This window comes from Helianthus annuus, chromosome 4 (genome assembly GCF_002127325.2).
Source record: "Helianthus annuus cultivar XRQ/B chromosome 4, HanXRQr2.0-SUNRISE, whole genome shotgun sequence".
NCBI classification, from domain to species: domain Eukaryota; kingdom Viridiplantae; phylum Streptophyta; class Magnoliopsida; order Asterales; family Asteraceae; genus Helianthus; species Helianthus annuus.
The window spans coordinates 190,902,137-190,926,676 of record NC_035436.2 but is presented as its reverse complement, the minus strand read 5'-3'; positions in this window follow the sequence as shown (position 1 = coordinate 190,926,676).

Below are 24,540 nucleotides of genomic sequence, written 5' to 3'. Positions count from 1 at the left end.
ATCCTAGACTATGATAACTTGTCACGATTCTAATGGAACCTTGTTCCATGAAAACATCTAAACTCCTTCGAGTTTCCTAGTGTCAAGAACAAGCATCATATGTACTAAATGATTATTTTCCATGTTATTCTCATATCTTATTTTTACGTTGTTTTAAACACCGAATCTCGACTCTAAACATACTTGAACTTTAACCCTTATACATTCGGACTCTAAATCTCTACTCGTCAACAATTGGATAATCGGAAAACATATGCAAACTTTGTGAGTATACTCGTATTCCCCCTTTTTACTTTTATCACTTTTGGGGTGTAACATGTTTACCTATTGAAACTTACACATGAACTTTTGTCTAAACACATGAACATTCCTATAACATGCTTGTATATGTGATGGCTTGATACTTTAAATTTGGGTGATTCTTATGTGTAGAACTTATCATTAACTTCGTACGAGCCAAACCTTGACATATGTAGCGCTATAGGATTAACGACCCGCCTCTACTGAAACTTTGGTTATGTCATGAGCAAGTTGCGTTTTCTTGGTTTGATATGTTAGACACATGCCATATTTAATGTTTATCTTGAATCGCATGCTTGCTATGAGGGATTGTTCACATTTTTATCTTATGCTATGTACGTACCAAACTTGTATACTCGCCTTTGCTTTTGCATTGAATTATTTTAAACATGTTACAGGTTGATGAGGATGATGCTAAGAAAAGAAGTAGCGTTGATGCCTAGATACACATATAGACGTTAGGGTTTAATATGTTGTATCAAATTTTGTTATGTTATCATGTTGTTATGTTAAACTTGTTGTATTTGAATTTCTTGTAATGTTGACTATTTGAAGTTATGAAATGAAATGAAATTTGGATTTTCTAAATATTGTCACAAATAGCGTTATGATGTCTCTAGCAATCTTCACACTTCGTCTCATCCCGATGTTTCCGCCATTGGTTGGGGTGTGACAGATTGGTATCAGAGCCATAACTATAGGGAATTAGGAAAAGTAGGAATGCTTTCACCTAGTCTATAGTTTTAGAGCCTTATTCGTATGCTTTGCTTGGACTACTACATGATACCTTATTTGTTACTTATTTATGCTCTTTTAAACATGTATGTTACTCATGTGTAATATTTGACATGTTATTCGTACGCATTAAAGCTTGTTCTATTATGTGTTAACACTTGTTTTATCATTTCATTATTTAAGTACCATTCTTGATATGCTTTCTTATGTGTTTATACTTGCTTGTGTATTTCCTTCAACACACACTTCCCTCATGCATTTTACTCGATTATTCTAAATCCGACAACACTCATATTGTACAAATGAGACGAATTCACCAAAATAGGCGTGAAACCCACAGTTTAGTGAACGACTCTCAATCTATCTATTCTTCTTTTTACACGAGATATCGCCATTGAGCTAGGAGTGAAATCCACATCTAAATGGCGAATCTCAAATTTCAAATTCTAGTGGACCCTCGTCAACATGTCGAAATTTAAATTTTGACCCGACGAGTACCAACCACACTTAGGATACGAAATCGTCAAGATAGGGGTGAAACCCGCACCTTGTCGACTAGTTCCACTCCTTGATTTTTTCATAAATCCCGCCAAGTCGCGAAATTTCGATTGATTTGGGACATGTAGTAACCGGAAGGGTAAATACCGTTAACCGACTTGTCGGCGAGAGTATTTTACCTATTAGGCCAAAGCATGCTCCTCAAATTCAAAAGACTTTTCGACCACTTTGGTTAGTCAAAGTTCCATTTGGAACACTCCAAACTTTGGTCAAACATGTGTTTCTATTGTTCATTTTATACGATGCAATCTTTCAACCTCGAGTTTATCTTTGATTTCTCTTTTCACACGCACAACATATCGAACCTTTTCGATACATTTATATATGCATGATTTTCATATAATTTAAATTCATATTCCTTGTAACAACTAGTGGAGAGGTATCATCGAGATTGGAGTGACTTCCTTACCTTGACGAGTGACTCCACCCCTCTTCCCTTAAAACGACCTCACCAGGGGTGATTCCCTTACTTAGGTGACCGTTACCCAAAACTTCTCTTTCAAAATATTTTATTATGCAAACCCGATCATGTTTTATACCTAAATCATTTTTCATTATTCAAAATACCTACTTATACCGATTTCAAAATACATTGTTTATCAAACGTACTTCTTATTCTACCATCCATTTTCACTCAAATCATATACACGAGATTCTTAATCATGTCTTTACCGTTTTACTACACGAATTTCCAAACCTTACGAAATGCTACCTATCAATTTAATCGGTCTAATGAATCTCTTGCCCATGAACTTCACATCTGATTTATTAACTGAAACACGTTCACATTATATCATCATACTAGAGACTTCCACTCTTAATCGAAATCAAACTAACCTTTCTCAATTACTTATAAGGCCTCATAGATGTTATATGATCGTTTTACCAAATACTCTTTCCAACATCAATAAATCCTTTGTTAAAATTATTTTTAAACAATCACTAAGTTCTTTTACTAAATTTCTTTTCTAAGGGTCGACGTTTTCACAAGAACTTTCAAAGTTCAAAATTTCATGTTTTGATGCAAATGAAACAAACCCGTTATTAAAAAAAAAAAAAAAAAAACTTCTCTACAACGCTTAACTCGTCATCCAAATTTCAAAACACGTGGGCTAGAAGACTTCATGGGGACCGACAATTTTCAACATACGTGAACTCCTTTTTTTTAACAAAAGTAGCATTTCAATCATTACAAAATACGTTAAGCATGACCAATGAGTACTTTATGTTCCTTTACATATACAAACTATATTCTACCTTTCAAACCAAGCTCAATCTAATTTCGATTCGACAAACTCAACGTTTTGTTTAAACAACTATACATGCACATCATCATACACATTTTAGACGATATCTCGCGATAACATCATTTATATCGTTCGTATCTACATACTTAACCTTTTTTTTTCTCCGCAATGTCTCAACGTACACCATATACGCAATATTTATTTTTCATACCTACACCTATGTTCATACGTTTTATGCTTGTACTCATACACATACTACTTATACGTTTTACGCTTCTACTTGTACACATACTACTTACACGTTTTATGTTTATGCTCATACATTCATGCGTATTCATACTTAAACTTATGCTCATACTTTCATCCTTACTCATGATTCGTACATTCGTACCTATACGCGAGCGTAATCCGAGGGATTCGCTTACGTGGGTCCCATACATGCTTAAACATAAACATGCTTACATACGACATTCTTCTACGTACACATTCTTATTTTCAAATTCATGTATACCTTGATTCATACATAACTAGTACAAGCTATGTGGATCATGCGACGATCAGTATAATCGCGGGTGCACACGGGATTATAGTAATAGGCGTATGAGAACCATAGAGTGTACTACTGTGTATGGTAAGACATGGAACATAACATGACCCCGAGTAACGAAACGGACGTAATGTGGTTAAAACATGGTGGATACGCCGCTGGTACTTCCTATATATAAGTGTTTTCACCATGTTACCAAACTTTCGTAAAACGTGCCATGAGAAATTCAGTGTGTTGCAGACCTTTTGGACCTAATACAACTTCACGCAACTCACAAACGCATTATATCCGATTATTCATGACGAGACTTCATCCTTAACACACTACGTTCATCTATCCAACACTTATGCTATTCACATACTTGTACTCTTTAAGAGCCATTCGTTCATTCTATACTCATATTATTTTGTACAAAACTCGTTCGCAATCCAGCTTGTTTAAACATTTGAGTCCTAACTTACCTCATTACCTATAAAATAGCCTCCCTATTCTTGATTCTTGTGTAACTATACTTAGTATCTCTCTATTGCTTTATTTAAAGTAACAAACCTTTTCGTTCCTCTCAATAAACAGGTTTTACGAAAGTATGATTTTTTTTATACTATCCTTAAAAACTTCCCCTTGCAAATCTACCTTGATGTTCTCCAAAATTTGGTACTTTTCAAAACTTTCAAACTTCACAAGTTTCAATTCTTAATGATCACCTTTATGCCAAAAACTCTTTCAAGCCTTCCTCTTGAATAAATTTCGGGACGAAATTTCCTAAAGGAGGGGAGACTGTAACGCCCTGCGTTTTCAAACTTCCTACATTTAGAAACCTTACGTGAAATTCTAACTTTGGAAATCTTGTGTTCTTATAACCATTCTTTCATTGTAATCGTTGTAAAATACGAAACTTGCTTCGTAAATAAAACTTGTACATTACACTTTTTACCTAGTTAAATCATGTTTTATTTCATATTTCACCTTGTTACAAGTTAGGGGAAACATTGTTGCACATTATTACACAACTTAACTAACAAAATTACTCATTATAATGTTTTAAAAAAATAAAAAAATAAAGAAATATGGCAGCCCCAATTCAGCAAAATTCAGCCCATATAGTTGGGTTTTGTGGGCTAGTTTCAAGGTGTAACCCCTTCTAAACACTTCCAAAGCCCAACCCATTGAAACCCTAATCCTTCCCCCTATAAATACCACTTATAACCAGCCTCCCTACCACTTTTGCAACCCTAAAAACTCACAAAACATCCACCAAACCGTAGCTGAAAGCAAGGGTTCGAGTAGATTGACACCCCTTCACGAAAATGAGCATAACTCACTCAATTCTTATCCGATTCACTCGATTCTTTTTCCTACTTGCTTGTATAATCATGGGGTTCGATTCCTAGACTTCTCCTTGGAGAAATCAGACCTGGAAATGCCCCGAAATAGTCCATAAACTTTCTGTTTGTTTTTATGTTCATCAAAAACTTGTTTAAACCTATGCAACTTGTGTCCAACACATCTCATACCTATGTCCTAATGCTTACAACTTATCCCATGGTTGGTTAAGCTTAAAAAAAAGGTTGAGACATTTAAAATCAGAGGATTAAACCTCATAAACTTGGTGTTTTGTTTAGGGTTTTTAACCCACAAGTCATGTCAAACTTTGTCTTTGATACATGAGTGATTATGGAACAACTTGGGTTGTCAAACATACAATCCTCACATGATTTGATGATTTCTCTTAGTTAGTGTGTATATTTCTTATTCTTTATTGTATGTTCATGACCCTCCTTGGTTGTTTTTTTTACATCAAGTGTAGTGGTGAACACATAGAGGTGCCTAAATGGAAGACTTGATCTTCCTACCTCCTACATGACTTCTATGACATTTAGAGGTACCAAAATGAAGATTTTAATCTTCTACCTCATGCTTGAACTATTGGACATATATTATATAACCTAAATATATTATTCGAATAATCGAATCTTTGATGATGAACTAGTGTTCATATGTCGGGGTACTAGATTACATCATCCTAGACTATGATAACTTGTCACGATTCTAATGGAACCTTGTTCCATGAAAACATCTAAACTCCTTCGAGTTTCCTAGTGTCAAGAACAAGCATCATATGTACTAAATGATTATTTTCCATGTTATTCTCATATCTTATTTTTACGTTGTTTTAAACACCGAATCTCGACTCTAAACATACTTGAACTTTAACCCTTATACATTCGGACTCTAAATCTCTACTCGTCAACAATTGGATAATCGGAAAACATATGCAAACTTTGTGAGTATACTCGTATTCCCCCTTTTTACTTTTATCACTTTTGGGGTGTAACATGTTTACCTATTGAAACTTACACATGAACTTTTGTCTAAACACATGAACATTCCTATAACATGCTTGTATATGTGATGGCTTGATACTTTAAATTTGGGTGATTCTTATGTGTAGAACTTATCATTAACTTCGTACGAGCCAAACCTTGACATATGTAGCGCTATAGGATTAACGACCCGCCTCTACTGAAACTTTGGTTATGTCATGAGCAAGTTGCGTTTTCTTGGTTTGATATGTTAGACACATGCCATATTTAATGTTTATCTTGAATCGCATGCTTGCTATGAGGGATTGTTCACATTTTTATCTTATGCTATGTACGTACCAAACTTGTATACTCGCCTTTGCTTTTGCATTGAATTATTTTAAACATGTTACAGGTTGATGAGGATGATGCTAAGAAAAGAAGTAGCGTTGATGCCTAGATACACATATAGACGTTAGGGTTTAATATGTTGTATCAAATTTTGTTATGTTATCATGTTGTTATGTTAAACTTGTTGTATTTGAATTTCTTGTAATGTTGACTATTTGAAGTTATGAAATGAAATGAAATTTGGATTTTCTAAATATTGTCACAAATAGCGTTATGATGTCTCTAGCAATCTTCACACTTCGTCTCATCCCGATGTTTCCGCCATTGGTTGGGGTGTGACACTAGTCCAATGGGATGGGAGGATCTGCCATCACATGTGCCATATGGATTACAACCTGGAAAACTTAATTTTTTAGTCATCATCATCGAACCTCTTCTATTTCAACTATAGAAAGAATTAAATTACCTATGTGATCTTTTTTTGCTAACATTAATTGTTTTTTTTTTCAGGGTTTATGAACTTGAAGGAAAGGATATAAGTTTTCATATTCTTGAGTTGCAAAGAAACAGATGTGAGCCTTTCTCATATAAATATTTGTTTATATATTTCTCTCATATCCCTTAAAAGTTGTAGCTAACTTTTAAGACGACTTGATACACCATCCGTTTTGACTATGTCAAGATTCTAACCAGAACTAAAGCTAATGACGATGATGATTTTGCTTTTACAGTTGGTGGATATCATTGAAAGCCATATATATGTTCTTCTGAATCTGTTGGCAATCAGTGAAGAGAAACTAAGTCACACTTGGCAATCTAATGTGGCTTTGCCTCTCTTGATAACATACTATTTAAAACTAATCTTTGTGTTATCTGTTGAATCAGGTTAGAAAGAAGAAACTAGGAGATGCTGATGTGCGTAAGTGTGTGTATGTTTTATGGTATATATTTTAAGCCCTTTTTACACTTTAGCCAAGTTTTAAATTTATAAAACACGATATTTACTAACACTAAACACACATATGGGCAAGTCCACCCATCGTGGACGTAGTATAGTGTTGGTAAGATACCGAGGTCGTCCAAGGACACAAGAACTTTTAGTACCGGTTTATCCTCAACGTCTAATCAAATCAAAATGTTAGAAAAAGATTTTTAAACTAAGAAAATAAAACTAACTAAATGCTGAAAAGTAAAAATAAAAATAAAATAGATAGACAACATGAATCACTTGGATCCGACTCGTGTGTTACTATAACCTTTGATTATTTTTGCACTTTTGCACTTGTTTAAGAGATTATCTTAGTTATTGTAGTAGGCCCCTCTTTTGAAGGCGACGTTACCCTCAACCCAGTAGTTTGAGTCAGCAAGGATACAATCCTAAAGGGTTGGATTATTGAAAGATAATTAATTAAGTTATTAATGCAAATTATGGTAGGCCCCTCTTTTGGAGGTGACGTTACCCTCGACTAAGTAGTCTGAGTCAGCAGGGATACAGTCCTAAATAGCCGGGTTATAGTATTAATAGTAGTTAACTTATGAGGGGATCAAAATGTTTGGACCCCCGCCATCCAATACCTTTGGGTATTGAAGGAGGTCCTACTAAATTTGACCCAGGTCCCTTGCAGGACCTCTAAACGCTAAACAAGGGCAAGACCCTTACCAAACCGTTCCCTTAACCCCCGACCAGGTAGCCAACATGCCTCCATATAGACCGTGGAGATATGAATGGTGAAAATCTTTTATTTTATATAGACAGTAAAATAATGCCAAGACACCACGGACAAACGATAAGGAAGAATCACCTTCAACATAAGAAACTAGTTATTAAAGTCATTAATACAAAACCAATTAAGAAGTGCAAAAGATTAAAAATAAAAAGTATTATACTAAACACTTGTCTTCACCAAGTGATGTAAGAGACTTAGGCAAACATGGCCTTGATTGTTAAGAACTCTTACGATCAATCTTGGATCCCGAGACGACTCACACACTCTATGATGGACAATGGATGATGGTGGTGGATGATGGTGTTGTGATGGTGGTGGATGGTGGATGAAGTGTGAGAGAGGTGGTGTGCCAAGGGATGAGTTGCAATGGTTCCAAGCACTCCTATTTATAGGCTGAACAGAAGCCTGGGCACGGCCCCGTGTCCGCTGGGCACGGCCCCGTGCCCGTCTGACACTCTCTCTCTTCATTAATTGTAATTCGCAATTACAATAAATGCGCCTGCAGTACTTTGGCCACGCCCCCGTGTTCACTGGGCACGGCCCCGTGGTGGGCAATAGAAGCTTCTACAGGTTTGTCTTTTCTGCTGCTTCATGGTAGGGGTGTTCAAAAAACTCGTGGCTCGCAGCTCGCTCGAAACTCGCTCGAAAAAAGCTCGAAGAAAGCTCGGTTCGAAAATGGCTTGGTTGTAAACGAGCCAGCTCGGCTCGGCTCGATTTATAAACGAGCCGAGCTCGAGCTTGGTCTGGCTCGACTCGTGAGCTCGTGAGCTGGCTCGATAAGGTTTACATCCTTCATTTTTTTGTCCCACATCGCTTAGAAAACAAAAACTAAGGGTGTATCTCCCCTATAAAAGAAGGTAAAGACTAGGAGAAAGTGAATAAACTATTTATAATTGCATATTTAGCCATATGGTTAAATTAAATGGCAATTATGGCCCTTAGGCTATGAAGAAATTCATTTTAAGGGCTTTTTAAGTAATAATTTTTTCGGTTCTTTGTTAGTTCGAGCTAGATCGAGCCGACCCGAGCTAGCTCGAATTCTAATCGAGCCGAGCTCGAGCCTCAAATCTCAGCTCGATTTGAAATTCGAGCTCGAGCCGAGCCAGCTCGAATCGAGTTCGAGCCGAGCTCGAGCTGGGTCTAGCTCGGCTCGACTCGGCTCGTTTACAGCCCTACTTCTTGGGCACGAGCACGGGGCGTGTTTAGTCTTCTGTCTTCTTGTTTTTCTTGGGAGGATGCTGTCGCGGGGTCGGGCAATCCGCTTTTGTTCCTTTTCTTGTATTTATGTTAGATTTTGCTGTCTTTTTGCTCCTTTTGTTAATTTGAGCTCATTTAATCCTGAAAATACAAAAGGAAGACAAAAGCACGCTTTTTCCAACATTAGTACTAAAAAAGGGTTAGTTTTATGCCTCATTTTATGTAATTTATATGTTGCATTTTACACACATCAAATATCCCCACACTTGAATCTTTGCTTGTCCTCGAGCAAAACTCTTTAATATGTGGCTTACACTCCCAAATGGAATGGGTAGAAGAGAAGGTTTTGGGCTTGTCCTAGAGTGTCGGGATTTTCCAAGATTGTTTAGGTTTTATTTTTATTTATTTACAATCCTATTCGTTATGATTTATTAAAAACTTTTCATAAGATAAATTATTTATTAAGGCATAACATGCCTTTCTAAAATTCCATTTATATACAGGTTCACATACCTCACGGGGGAAAACACTCACACTCGGCCGAAGGTGTATTTTAAGTGAATCACTCGAGAGCGGCATGGAACTTATTTCTACCATAAGCTTGCCAAGCAATCAATCCTCCTCCTTTTTAACTTTATACCCTTGCAAATATCAAGAGGACTTTTTGGGTGAAGGGTTAGGCTTGGGCTAAAGGTGGGTAGTTGGGTTAGTGGTTAGTAGAAAAGGGCGAAAGGCGTAAAAAGCGTCGGTTTTCGTAAAACATTTTGTTTTTGTGACTTTTTATTTTTAATGAACTATTTATTCAAACAAGCTTTTGTTTGAGGAGCTTTGTTTGTTTATTTCCAACTTCATTGTAAAATTTTTATTTTTTTATTATTTTTTTTCATAGTCACACGAAAACCGAGCTTGTTACTAAAATAAAAGGTAAAGAAAAAAAAAGTTTTTGGTGGGTAAAAAGGGTTTTGGGTTAAGAAATGAAAAGGTTTAGGCTCAAAGGGGTTAACTAGAGGGAATTTTTGGGTAGGTGAAAAGAAAATAAAAATAATGGTGTTGAAAGAAAAAGGGTTAGTCCTAATGTCTTCATCATTTACTTACTTGGGTTTAAGTTGTTAAGGACCGGGAATGAATTGTCGTGGCAAGTTCTAGAGTCGTAAGAACCAAGTGGCTATTCACACAAGAAACGAAAAATGAGCATTTAGCGTAAAGATGTATATTTGTATGCTCAATAAAGGCTCAAAACTCACTTTTGTAGGAATGGGTTTTTATGTGATCAAGTATGTATAATCAAATTTTAACTAAGCTTGTCATGTCGTTTCATAATTTTCTTATGTTGGTTCTTTTTATCACGACGCTATCGGTTGTAAACTTATAAAAATATAACCTTGTTAGACTTAGAATTCCCAACTTAAACTTAGACAAGTAAAAAAAATAAAAATGAAAATTTTTGAAAAAAAAAATTTGGGGTGATTAGCGGTTCCAATAGAGTTTTCTGTAAGGCTTGTTATTAGGACTTGCAAGATTCAAGGTTTTAGCATCCCCCCCACACTTAAATTACACATTGTCCTCAATGTGTCCCAAAAATAAGTTTTTCGGTTGATTGAATGTGTAAAATGGTGTTAAAAGCAAAATTTTATGTTACTGGTAGTCTGAACACGGCCCCGTGGTGACCGGGCACGGCCCCGTGTTCAGGTGCCAGTAACAACAATTAAAGAAAAGAAATAGAAGCCTGGACACGGGGGCGTATTCAGTGAACACGGCCCGTGTCCAGTTACCTGAACTGGGCATTTGTCTGCAGGATGTTCAGCACGGGGCCGTGTTGGCTGGACACGGCCCGTGCTGAGCTTACTGTAATGAAGAAATTGTTGTCGGATGGCCCTGTTTTCATGCATGAGATCATGTTTCTCGTTTCCCTTGTTATCCTTGACCATCCCAAGTGTGTTTTATTTATTATGACACCATTCAAACCTTAAAACCATCATTCCATTGAAAACCATAGAGAGATCTTACATAACGTTCCTAGAAAAGTAAAAAGAAATAAAAGAAAAATCTTAACTAATTAGGTCAGGAGGTACACAAAGTTATCATAAAGAGTTCTACTTTTTGTTAAGAATATTTCGGGAATAGTTTCCCGATGTAGTAGGACTCTTGGCCGATGGTTTTCTTCCTAGATGTTGTTAAAGCCAATCTTCTATCTCCCTTGGGAGGAAGAAGGCGGCTTCATTTTCCTCAACATCTTGCGGAGGAGGGGGAACAACCACCGGGACTCCTTGTACTATCCCTTGCGGAGGCTCCGGGTGTATGGCGTACCATTCGGCGGGTATGATGACTTCGGGGACCACGTTCCATGCACTTTGGGTTATTATAGGCACCAAAGGAGGAGAGGCGAGGAGGTTTAACCTCTAGTGCAAGAGGTTTACCTCTCGGAGACATCCCTCCAGTCCCACCGTTAGATGGTTGATACGGTCGACCAATGCTTCTTCCACCCCCGTCATTTCTTCAATAGCTTCTCTTAGGGCGTAAACATAGTTTACAAGAGAGTCTTCCGCCGTTGATGATCTCCTCCCCTGTCGGTTATTTCTTGATGAAGACGTTCCGCTTGTTCTGCTCGCCATTTCTGGGAAATAGACCGAAGAGAGCTCAATTTTTACGAAACGGTACCATCGGACACGGCCCCGTGCTCGCTGAGCACGGCCCCGTGTCCATTTGTCTGCAGGTTTTTAGACTAAGGAATCTTGGAGTTTTAAATTATTTTCATGGTTTTTAGCCGAGTTTTAAGCACAGATAATTTAAAACAAAGTTACATAACTAAGTTTGAGTAAGATTCCTTGGATAATAACCTTACAAACTTCACACTAAAGGTTTGGAATCATGGAGTTTTCCAAGCTTTAATGGAGGAAATGTTTGAAAAATTGAAAGAGAAGGCAATGAATAAAAGTGGAAAAGACAGGATGGTTCTTGAAACCTTCTTTTAGAACTTACCTAGGATAGTATGAGTGAAGATCCCAGGAATCTCTGTCTTTTGAAGTGGTAAAAAATGAGCAGGAATCAGGCTGCATTTAAAGAAAACGACAGCGCATTGGACACGGCCCTGTGTTGGTTGGACACGGCCCCGTGTGCAGTTAAAATACTGACACATTTTGTCCGTATTCTGACAAAATCAGCAGAGAATCTTTTAGGTGGGCACAGGAGCGTGCTGACCTGGACACGGCCCCGTGTCTGGAAGCTGTCTTATGGAGTTTCTCTATTTCCTAAGGAACTTATTCCTATCGGGTGGTTCCTTACTGGTTGGAACAACCCCAAAGTGCCTAAGATACCTTAATTGTCCTAGACTAAGACGAGAACGCAAGAGGTTGTCGGTTAGGGTAATTCCTATGTTTATTTTAGGTGGACAAGTCCAACCCTTTTCCGGGCTCTCGTTAAAGAAGGTATATGCCGAATCGCTCAAGTCTATGTATGCACCGAACGAAGTCGATGGGGAGTCCTTCACGGCACAATCGGCACAGGGACGACTATCGTCCATGTCTTTGCTAGGTATGAAGGTAGGATTGGAAACAACGAGGTTGTTTTCATGCGACCCCAACATTTCTTCTTGGTTATCGTCTTGGGATGGATCAATGAAATCCTTCCTAAGCTCTTTTAACCAATTAAGAATCAGACTTTCTAGTTGAATTAACTCGTCAAGGAGCATTTCTCCTAGAATATCTGGTTGGGCGCATTCGAGGGAGAGATAGTGATTATTTTTACTTTCGCTCCTCTTAAGGTTATAGGGAGACGATGGGTCTATATAGTGGGGCTTATAATTTAGAAAATAATATTCTAATTCTTTATGGTTGCCGCCACATAATCGACACCACGAACCATAAGAGTGCCGACACTAAAAAGAATTACCATCACTCATGTTTGTGTCAGAAATTACCAACCGCCGGGATCTAACGGTTCTGTTTTCAGTAACTGAATCTTGGGCACGGGGGCGTGTTGAGTGAGCACGGCCCCGTGTTCAGCTTACTGTCTGACTTAAAACAAGATTGCCAGTTCCAATGATTGAGCACGGGGCGTGTTCAGCGGGCACGACCCGTGCTGAGTTCTGCAGAAGCTGAAAAACTAAAAAAATCCTAAAAAAATAAGAAAATAAAAAAAATGATTAGGCCGTTGATTCTTAACTTTCTTAAAATCCTTGTGTGCCCGGCAATGGCGCCAAAAACTTGATGTGCGTAAGTGTGTGTATGTTTTATGGTATATATTTTAAGCCCTTTTTACACTTTAGCCAAGTTTTAAATTTATAAAACACGATATTTACTAACACTAAACACACATATGGGCAAGTCCACCCATCGTGGACGTAGTATAGTGTTGGTAAGATACCGAGGTCGTCCAAGGACACAAGAACTTTTAGTACCGGTTTATCCTCAACGTCTAATCAAATCAAAATGTTAGAAAAAGATTTTTAAACTAAGAAAATAAAAATAACTAAATGCTGAAAAGTAAAAATAAAAATAAAACAGATAGACAACATGAATCACTTGGATCCGACTCGTGTGTTACTATAACCTTTGATTATTTTCGCACTTTTGCACTTGTTTAAGAGATTATCTTAGTTATTGTAGTAGGCCCCTCTTTTGAAGGCGACGTTACCCTCAACCCAGTAGTTTGAGTCAGCAAGGATACAATCCTAAAGGGTTGGATTATTGAAAGATAATTAATTAAGTTATTAATGCAAATTATGGTAGGCCCCTCTTTTGGAGGTGACGTTACCCTCGACTAAGTAGTCTGAGTCAGCAGGGATATCCTAAATAGCCGGGTTATAGTATTAATAGTAGTTAACTTATGAGGGGATCAAAGAGTTTGGACCCCCGCCATCCAATACCTTTGGGTATTGAAGGAGGTCCTACTAAATTTGACCCAGGTCCCTTGCAGGACCTCTAAACGCTGAACAAGGGCAAGACCCTTACCAAACCGTTCCCTTAACCCCCGACCAGGTAGCCAACATGCCTCCATATAGACCGTGGAGATATGAATGGTGAAAATCTTTTATTTTATATAGACAGTAAAATAATGCCAAGACACCACGGACAAACGATAAGGAAGAATCACCTTCAACATAAGAAACTAGTTATTAAAGTCATTAATACAAAACCAATTAAGAAGTGCAAAAGATTAAAAATAAAAAGTATTATACTAAACACTTGTCTTCACCAAGTGATGTAAGAGACTTAGGCAAACATGGCCTTGATTGTCAAGAACTCTTACGATCAATCTTGGATCCCGAGACGACTCACACACTCTATGATGGACAATGGATGATGGTGGTGGATGATGGTGTTGTGATGGTGGTGGATGGTGGATGAAGTGTGAGAGAGGTGGTGTGCCAAGTGATGAGTTGCAATGGTTCCAAGCACTCCTATTTATAGGCTGAACAGAAGCCTGGGCACGGCCCCGTGTCCGCTGGGCACGGCCCCGTGCCCGTCTGACACTCTCTCTCTTCATTAATTGTAATTCGCAATTACAATAAATGCGCCTGCAGTACTTTGGCCACGCCCCCGTGTTCACTGGGCACGGCCCCGTGGTGGGCAATAGAAGCTTCTACAGGTTTGTCGTTTCTGCTGCTTCTTGGGCACGGCCCGGTGCTCGCTGAGCACGGGCGTGTTCAGTCTTCTGTCTTCTTGTTTTGCTTGGGAGGATGCTGTCGCGGGGTCGGGCAATCCACTTTTGTTCCTTTTCTTGTATTTATGTTAGATTTTGCTGTCTTTTTGCTCCTTTTGTTAATTTGAGCTCATTTAATCCTGAAAATACAAAAGGAAGACAAAAGCACGCTTTTTCCAACATTAGTACTAAAAAGGGTTAGTTTTATGCCTCATTTGATGTAATTTATATGTTGCATTTTACACACATCAATACCATCTTTAAATAATAAAAAAAATTAACAAAGATATAAAAATCGAATCAATATACATGGCTTAGAGCCATACCTTAGTCATGCATAATCAGTCAAAGATCCAAAAGCTTAGATAGGTTTATAGAACTTTTAGTAGTTAGAGTACTTTATTTTAGATAATAAGTCGAACCGAATATATTATTTGATCGCAAAAGTGCGAATATATCATTTGAGGACCAGATATGGGTGGTGAATTGTTATATGGGTTGAGGACGTTGATTTGAGGATGATGTGTAATTTTTGAAGCTTGCATGTGGTTTAACTTTTGAATTACCTAATGCTGGATATTATTAAGTCAGCTAATTGCACAGTAATAAGTTATTCTTATATTTTTTCATGGGTCACTTTTAGGGAGGAGTAGAGGATTTGGTAATTGTCTTTTTCAACATTGTTGTGCTACCTTTAGTTTATATGTAAATAAGTGGGGAATCAATTGTTACTAAATTGAATTGTTTTGTAGGTTGCTTTCTTTGCGGTTCATCTGAGTATCAGAGTTAAGGTTTACCCTTTGCTCTCTTTTCTAGTAACATTCTCTACTGTCAAAAGCTTAGATATTAGTCGTAAAAAGCACTAAAAGATGAAATGCTATATCCATCCTTGAAAATACATGTTTAAGATTACTTTACTGTTATTTCTAATTTAAGTTTGTTACAAACATTTGTTGATATAATTTGTTAGTTTTTAGTATGATTAGAAGTAGTGGTGTGAAAATTAATTGTGTTTTTTAATTGTAGCACCATGTGCCACCTTTTGTACATCCATCAAAGTCATCAAATCCATTTGATCTCAACGAATCACCTTCAGTTCAAGCTGCAACATTAAGTTTCAATCACTATAAATCTATTATTGAAAAAAAAAATTGTTCTAAAATGCAAAAAGAAAAGGCCACTTTGGTTTATACTTCTCTTTACGGCTTAAATAGCCTTTTCTTAACAAAGAATGAGACATGTGAGAAGGGTTTCTATTTCATGACGGGTCAATTTGGGTTATAGCTTGAACCTAATAGCTCAAATGGGTTAATTTTTGCATATTGGGGCAAATTTTAGTTATACTTTATTAGTAGTGTGTCGGATAACTTATTTTAGCAAAAAAGGAATATTGTGAGGTGCGTTAAATGCCATCAAAAGTGTACTTTTAATGCTTGCCTAGGTACAACCTCTTAACCGACTTATTTTTAAAATGTAAATTATTATCATAACTTGGTGTCCGTGTGACTGCATTCATCGGTTTCATGGCGAGTATCCACTTTGGGTCCTTAACGAGATTACTGAAATGTTTTACATATTCTACAGCACCAACACCCCCGTACCTGATTAGGTATGCCAGATGAGTTAAAAGAGCAAAATTTGTCCAAGTTTTATAAAAAGTTGGTGTGTCAACTTACAAAGTCTAAATACGTGTATGCAGTCTTCGATTGGATTGGATATATGAGTTTAGTGTCACGTTATTGACTTCAAGTAAGCAAAAACAAATTTATGTGCTTTTCTCATAAAATGATATGTTTCACAGTATTAACATTGCGAGATTTAACCAACTTTTAATAACCTCGCTGCAATTCTTCGGTAACAATTTATAAAGAAACACTAGCAAGAGCTAGGGATGGTTTTTAACATCCTATTATTTCAAATGAGGAAAAGGTCATATTTTATTTCACTTATTTTATCAAACCAGCATCCTAATACTACTATGTTCTTGATTTGTAAACTTCATTTTAGTTCATATGAATAATTTGAAGTTGATTATGATACTATTTGATCCAGGGTTTATAATTTCTTTATGGTTATGTAGTAAAACCAATTTAAAGTGGTAATCTAAACTTTATTGATGTAATTATGGGACATGTGGCAGCGATTTGGAGATGAGATTTTGATTTTGGTGGAAAAATGTTTTGGTGAATAGTTTTTATTTGGTGGACCTACTCTGTGTTTACACAAATGGCTTAACACAAACCCTAAACTTCATCTTCATCGCCATTTCGACTACCTTTGTATCCACAATGGAATAAGGTACGGTTTCAATCTCATATTTATTATCCCATTTTCAATTCCATGCTGATTCACTATTAGCAATTAATGTTATTGCGCAATCTCGATTTGTTTGTAGGGTCTTATTTTGATTAACGAACCTCATTTGTTCTCATGATTTTATTTTAAGTTGTTGTAGCATAATTTGAATTGTATAACATTTGTGCTTATAATCATTGTGAACAGTTCAGTTATCAATAAAACAATGTTATTTTATCCCAATGTTTGTTTGGTTGTGTTTTACATTTTTCATGTTTTCACTTTTGTTCAATTTCAAACTCTACATCGCTTTCTGGAGAATTATACGCAAACTGGTGCGTAAACGTACTCAGTTTAAGGCGACAAATACTCCGGAACATCAACATATACTCAACATACCTTAAATAACCTTTACATAACTTAGAAATAAGTTTTGAAGGCCTTGGTATGGCAAAAACAAGTTAATTCGCTTACAGGGACTAAACTTGACAAACTGCGAAAGTATGCCAATTTGAACTGTAACAAACATTCCGGAACATGTCCATAAGTTAAACATACCATAAATATCCTTTACATAGCTTAGAAATAGGCTTTGAGGGGTTTGGTATGCTAAAACAAACTTTTGGATCATTAAGGGGCTAAAAGTGTCAAAAAGTGCACAAGTTTGCACTTTCGCGCATAACTTACGTTCTGAATACATCCGGACATCCAAAAATTTATGTAAACATCCTAATATTATGCCTTAGTGTTTGGCATGAGAAAAATCCATTCGTCGCGCAATTTGGATCATTTTTCGCGCTTATGCGCATTCCGTCGTAATTAACCGAACATCGCGATCGTACGGCCAAACGAACCAACATCCGACATATTTTTGAGCGTGTTTCATGTCCACAATGTTTAGGCATCATTTCAGGGCCCTAAAGTTGGCTTTACGGGCCTTAGAAGTGTCGGAAATGGCTTAAATACGCAACAGGGACTAAAGCTGTAATTTCTGAAAGTTTGTGCGGATCAGACGGGGCCAGGCGGCCCGCCTGGGCCTTGTGTGAATCCTGACGCGGGCCGCATCAGACAAACAGACCAGATTCAATGTTTAGATCCACTTGCATTGGCCTTTCGATCACCCAAAGGGCAACGCCACGTGTCGGATTCCTATGGTGGGGGCAAAATAAGGCACCACAACTTTGCGACAAGTGTACGGCTTGGATCGTGACACGATATTCAAGAAACGATCCTAACGGCTTTACTTTTCCTATAAATACCCCCCCCCCCTTTTTGGTTAAAACCCACAAAAATCTGATCTGAAGCTCTAAGTTGAGGCCTTTGCTCTCATACCTGAGCTCCTGGATCGAGATTAGCTTTCGGGGACCCTTCGTAAGTGTTCTTTCGTTCTTTATTCGCTTTTCGAGTCCGAAAGTCAACGTTTTATTTGACTTTCTGCGTTGACCAGCCTATGGTCAACACGAAGTTCATTGGAACTTCATAACGTGAGCGTGATGACGATGGTTATAGTCCATGGTGACTATACCTACTGATTACCACGTTATCCAGGCTCAGTGACGAGTCGTAGTTTCGGCCAAAATGCGCGTTCTTGCATATTTTGTAACCAAACTACTCGTGAGCATCAAAGCCGTTTGTTTTGATGCCAAACCTATTTTCTCTTAGTTAAGCATGTTCTAACATGCTTAGCTCGTCACTTTTAGTATAGTGCTTATATAGGGTCGTAAGGTAAGCGATCTAAACCATCGCTTATACTTTCGAACCCGACCCATTTGGTCGATCATTAGGATCCGACTAAACACATTAGGTGACCATAGCTATAACCTTCCGAGGTTATACCTTATGGCCACGATGTTAGGCGTTCCAAACGCGTTCTACGCGAACGACGCGTTAAGGTAGCATAAGCTACCTAAACGGGTCGTAATGGGCCGTAAGCACTTAGGTTAGGTTTCATTTTAGTATGTAGGCTTTGTTAAACCATATTTCACGAGTCTCCACACTCGTTTGGTTTACGAACCCGCATACTATCCGATCCTTCCGATTTTGGTCCGGTATATTAATATAGCTACCTATTAGGTGCCATTTGATATCCCGTGATCTCTAGCATTGTGTGGTTATTACACAAGGAATTCAAAGCAATCTCAGGTGAGTACATTGAACCCCATCTTTTACTGTTTTCCAAACGTTTTGGGGTGAAACACATGTGCCTACTTGTTACTTTCATGCTTTCCGGTTTTCACATCATATGCCTGCTATGTTCGTTAGTACATTATAGTACATGTTTTCACTACATTTCATGCTATGTATGCCCATTGTGTGCGTACTTAGTACATTGCTTTACATTACATTTCATGCTATGTATGCCCATTGTGTGCGTACTTAGTACATTGCTTTACATTACATTTCATGCTATGTATGCCCATTGTGTGCGTACTTAGTACATTGTTTCACATTACATTTCATGCTATGTATGCCCATTGTGTGCGTACTTAGTACAATTATTCATCACATGCCTGCATTTTGGTATGACATTTGGTTTGTTTAACATGGAACAATACATTCATTAACATTGATCACGCCATTCGTTAGTAGGTAGTGGTACCATAGGAATTGACAACTCCCGTTCCTGAAATCCTGAGTTTGTTTGGATTGGAAGGAATGACCGAATTCGATATACATAACTTAGATAAACCTTTAATTTGTTTAAGGGTTTATCGCCACAGTCTCAAGGCTTGGATGTATGCATTTTCACAATACCGCATAAATGTTTGTATCAGTATAGCATGCATTGTTCCACAAAACATAATGTTGATTTAAACCATGTTTTACTTTAATACCTTGTTTTGTGCATTTTACATATGGTTTAGTTGATACATCTCACTTACCATACAAGATATATTTTGGGTACACATTACATGATCTACATTAAACATAAACATTTTGACATTGATATACATACTTGGTGGTTTACATTGAACATAGACATTTCGATATGGTTTACACAATAACACTTGACAATTGGTTTATACATGAACAATTTACATGGTAGATGGTTTGGGTAAATGGTTTGAGTAACGTGGCGTATGTAATATGATGCAAACATGGTGGATACGCCGCTGGTACTTCCTATATATAAATGTTTGTATAATATTACATATCGTAGCGTTATCTAAATCATTTATGTTTAGACATATTTCGTTTTACACAAATAACATCTTCTTCACAAGACATAATTTTTTTACAGACAACTTATCATATACAAATTCATTTTACTAGGTTATACATTTAACCTTACACTTTATTTATACGTATCATCTGAACTCGTCTTTTTTCATGCGATTTACAAAACAAAACAAATTACAAGGTTCATGACTGACTGTTATTAAACGTTTCTTTAGACGCAAGTCATGAATCCCATTTTCACTAAACCTATGTATCTCACAGGCATTTTTATGCTGACGTGCCTACTTTCACATGTGTTTTCAGGAGCTATTCCATAGGATGATGATCATGACACTAGGGCGGACCTGTGCCTTAGAGAATAAAAATGAAGATAGACTAGTTTAATTATGTTCTGAATTCTTTGTTTTCCTGTTTAAGACAATATAAACTCTTGTTTATAAATAAAATACAACTTTGTATGCCATGGTTATGAAACAATTTAATTCTGTCCCAACACTCCCCGGCGTTTCCGCCGCGGTTGCATGTTATACGCGGCCGGGGTGTGACAAATTGGAAGTGTTAAGTTTTTATTATAAGATCAGAAATGATGGATCTGATTTGCATTCATGTGAATGTGTGTACTTCCGCACAAGTAAACGGTATTCGTATTACATTTTTCAATCATCTGTTGTTTCCTTACAGGTTTGTTAATCACTTGAGTTTGATCAGGGATAAAGGAGTCGCTGCAAACGATTAGCAGGGCACAATGACCGTAGAAGAAAGCCAACAACTTTATTCGCCCTGTTTTTTGTTAGATATCAAAGATTCATAATTGCTTTTGTTTTCAAAATGGATTAGTTTGGTAACGGGTCAAAATAAGTTCAGGTCAAATTGTGTAAGCTTTTAATGCGAGTCCAAACGGTTGAATGGGTTGAGTTAACCTACCAACAAACGGTTGGATGGGTTGGATTGACAAAAGACATGAAAAAAAGGAACTTTTGACATTTAAGGTTAACCTTATAACTATTGTAATTGAGATCTAAAATGCTACTTATTACTAATGTTGCACCAATTTTTTCTTTTACGTACTCTACAATCCATGTTAACTGTTATGTTTTACTTTTCATCAAAAATTCATATTTCATATTATTTATTAATTCTAAAGATGGTCTGTTGACCTCAAAAGTGAAACTGCATATACATTTTTGCAAACAATTGATTTTAAACATGGCTTTTCAAAGTTATATCTTATTGCTTCTTTCAATGTTAATATCATGATCTAACCGTCAAAGTAAAGCAGTTTTTGCTTCTCTTCAAAACTTCACAAGTTCATGATTTCTTATTATTCTGAGGTCCAAACATATTTGACTCAAAATGTCAAATTAAAGTAGTTTCCACTTTCCACTTCTCAGAACTTCACAAGTTCATGATTTCTTATAATTCTGAGGTCGAAATATAATTGACCTTAAAAGTTAAACGGTACAGTTCTTGATAATTGGATAATAAATTAAACCGGACAGTTTCTTGATACAAATTGGACAATAAGTAAAGAAATACAACTTTTTATGACTTTTCACTTTTGAGGTCAACCTCAAAAGTCCCATATGTAGAGATTAGCGTGATATGGTACCGAAAATACCTATATCGAAAAATCACCAAAATTGAGTACTGGTACCGAAAAAGTTCGGTACGGTATCTGAAGGTAAAAATTGGTATTTTTCAGTTGGTGGATATCAATTTTGTATAAGAGTGAATTTCAAGGATTGTCCTTTATCTTTATACCCATTTTCAGGCGCTGTCCTTTATGTTCAAAATTGACAAGTTTTGTCCTTTATGTTTTCATATCATACACGTTTTGTCCTTTAGGCATAACCCTGTTAGTTTTTTCAGTTAGAGTAAATTACAAGTTTTGTCCTTTATCTATATATCAAATTTCAGGCGCTGTCCTTTGTCTTTAAAATTGACGACTTTTGTACTTATTGTTTCAAAATCTTGCACTGTATGTCCTTTAGTGCTAACTCAGTTAAATTTTAATGTTAGATTTTAGTCACACAAGGACTGTTTAGTCTTTTTACTTGTAAAGGACCATATTTATAATTTATAATTTACTCATTTTGAACAACACAAAATCCTAAACAAAACCCTAAAACACTTTCTGCCGTCACCTTCATTTTCCCCTACAACCACAGCAACCATCGCCCCCACCCCTGCAACCACCGCCCCCACCCCTGCAACCATCATCCCCACCCCTGCAACCACCGCCCCCACCCCACCTACCACCACCACTGTCAACACCACCAACTGCCACCGCCCCCACTCTCCCTCTTCTCTCTATCGGCGATTCGCCGTCCTTCTTTGTTGGGGGTTATTCAAGATTTGTCGATTTAGAGAGGTCGTGTAGGTTTAATTTCGAGAGAGATGAATGTTAAAATTGAATCTGGTGTTGTTGCAGATTAGGGTTATTCAAGATTTGCTCGATTTTTCAGTTTCAAATGTGTTTTTATTTTGATTCTTGGTGTTTTTATTTTGATTTCGGTCTGTCATTTGCATCACCGACAATCTGGGTTTGATGCTAGTGGTTTGATTAAGGATGGGGGATTTGATGATTGGGCATATAGGTTTGATTGTGGTTGGTGTTAATGGAGGATTTTAATGGAGTTAATGTTTGATGAAGATCGATAGATCTGGATTCCTTGTTCTTGTTTGATGAAGATTATTCATGAACTTGAACTAGATGAAGATTGTTCATGAATTTGAAGATCTGGGTTCTTTGTTCCAGTTTGATTAAGATGGAATTTGATGAAGATTGTTCATTATATGAAGAATGTTAATGAATTTGAAGATCTGTGTTCTTAATATTGTTTGTATTCATGATGAATATGTTTTACAGATGATGTTCTTGAAAATTAGTGGTCCGACAGTGACGATGGTAGGTGGGGACGGTGGTGGCTGGTGGCACTGGCGGTGGTTGGGTAAGAGAGAGTGGAGTGAGTGGTGATGGTGGGTCAGGTGAGGGTGGGAGCTGGTGGTGGTCGGCGGCAGGTGAGGGTGGGAGCTGGTGGTGGTCGGCGGCAGGTGAGGGTGGAAGGTGGTGGCGGCAGGTGATTGGCTATGTTTTATTTGATTTCTAAAAATCATTTATAAATTAGGATGTGAAAAGACAATGCTACCCTCATGTGCCTTGCACATGACCAGATTTAACCAAAAAAATTAACTGGGTTTGGCCTTAAGAACATAACGTGCAAGACTTGCAAACATTAAGGACAAAACTTATCAATTTTAAAGACAAAGGACAGCGCCTGCAATTTAGGACATACATAAAGGACAAAACTTGTAATTTACTCTTTCAGTTAAATTTGGTCATGTGCTTTGCACATGAGGGCATTTTTGTCAATTCAAAGGTTGCAGAAGCTTTGAGCTGTAAATCTGCCGTTGAACTTACCTTTGAATTGACAAATGCCCTAATGTGCAAAGCATATGACCAAATTTAACTGAAAAAAAAAACTAACTGAGTTAGGTCTAAAGGACAAAACGTGTATGATATGAAAACATAAAAGACAAAGCTCGTCAATTTTGAACATAAAGGACAACGTCTGAAAATGAGTATAAAGATAAAGGACAATGCTTGAAATTCACTCTTTGTATGTATAATAAGTAGTATTTTAAAAATTTTAAAATATTTGAAGTATTTTTTTTTATTTCACGACGTATTATTTATTCCAAAACAAGTTCATGCGTACAGTTTGTTTATGATAAGTTTAAACGTACTTTTTTTTCAAAAAAAAAAAATAAAAAAACATATCATTTCCTAACACCGCGAAATTCGCGGGTATTAGCACTAGTTGTTTTATGTAATTGTGTGATTTTATTCAAATTTACAGAAACAGTTTTTGGTATTTATTTCTTGGGAGGGGGAGGCAATGTGGTAATGGTAATTATTGCAATCAAATTATTACTAGCAGAACTTTAAAGATTGTGTTAGCTCATGTAGTGATCACAAGGTGGGTGAAACTTTGTAATGATATCATAATTGAATTGTAGTGGTTAATACTTAAGGTGCTAAAATTGTTGTCCATAAATGGAGTAGGACTTCAGTACCATGTGTCTTATGTGATAAAGCTGTTCATGAATATAGTAGGACTTTAGAAAAAGGTCTTAACAGGTTTTTCTATGAATGAGGGACCGCTATTTGATGATATCTTGGATTCTTAGATTATAGTTGCTATTATGTGCAAGTGCTAAACATTGTTTTTTTTTAAGTATCTTCCATTAGAACAAAGGCAATCGCATCCGCCAAAGAAAGCAAGGGGCGGCCCTAATATAGAAAAAACACACCACTACGTCATATTATTTACAAGGGGCAGTTACACCAATCTAACCAAGACATAGACTTGAATGTCCTCCTATTTTTGAGCCATAAGAAACCCACCCTTTTGACATTATCTAATATGCCTTAAGCCAAAATCGTTGTCTTCCGCGTA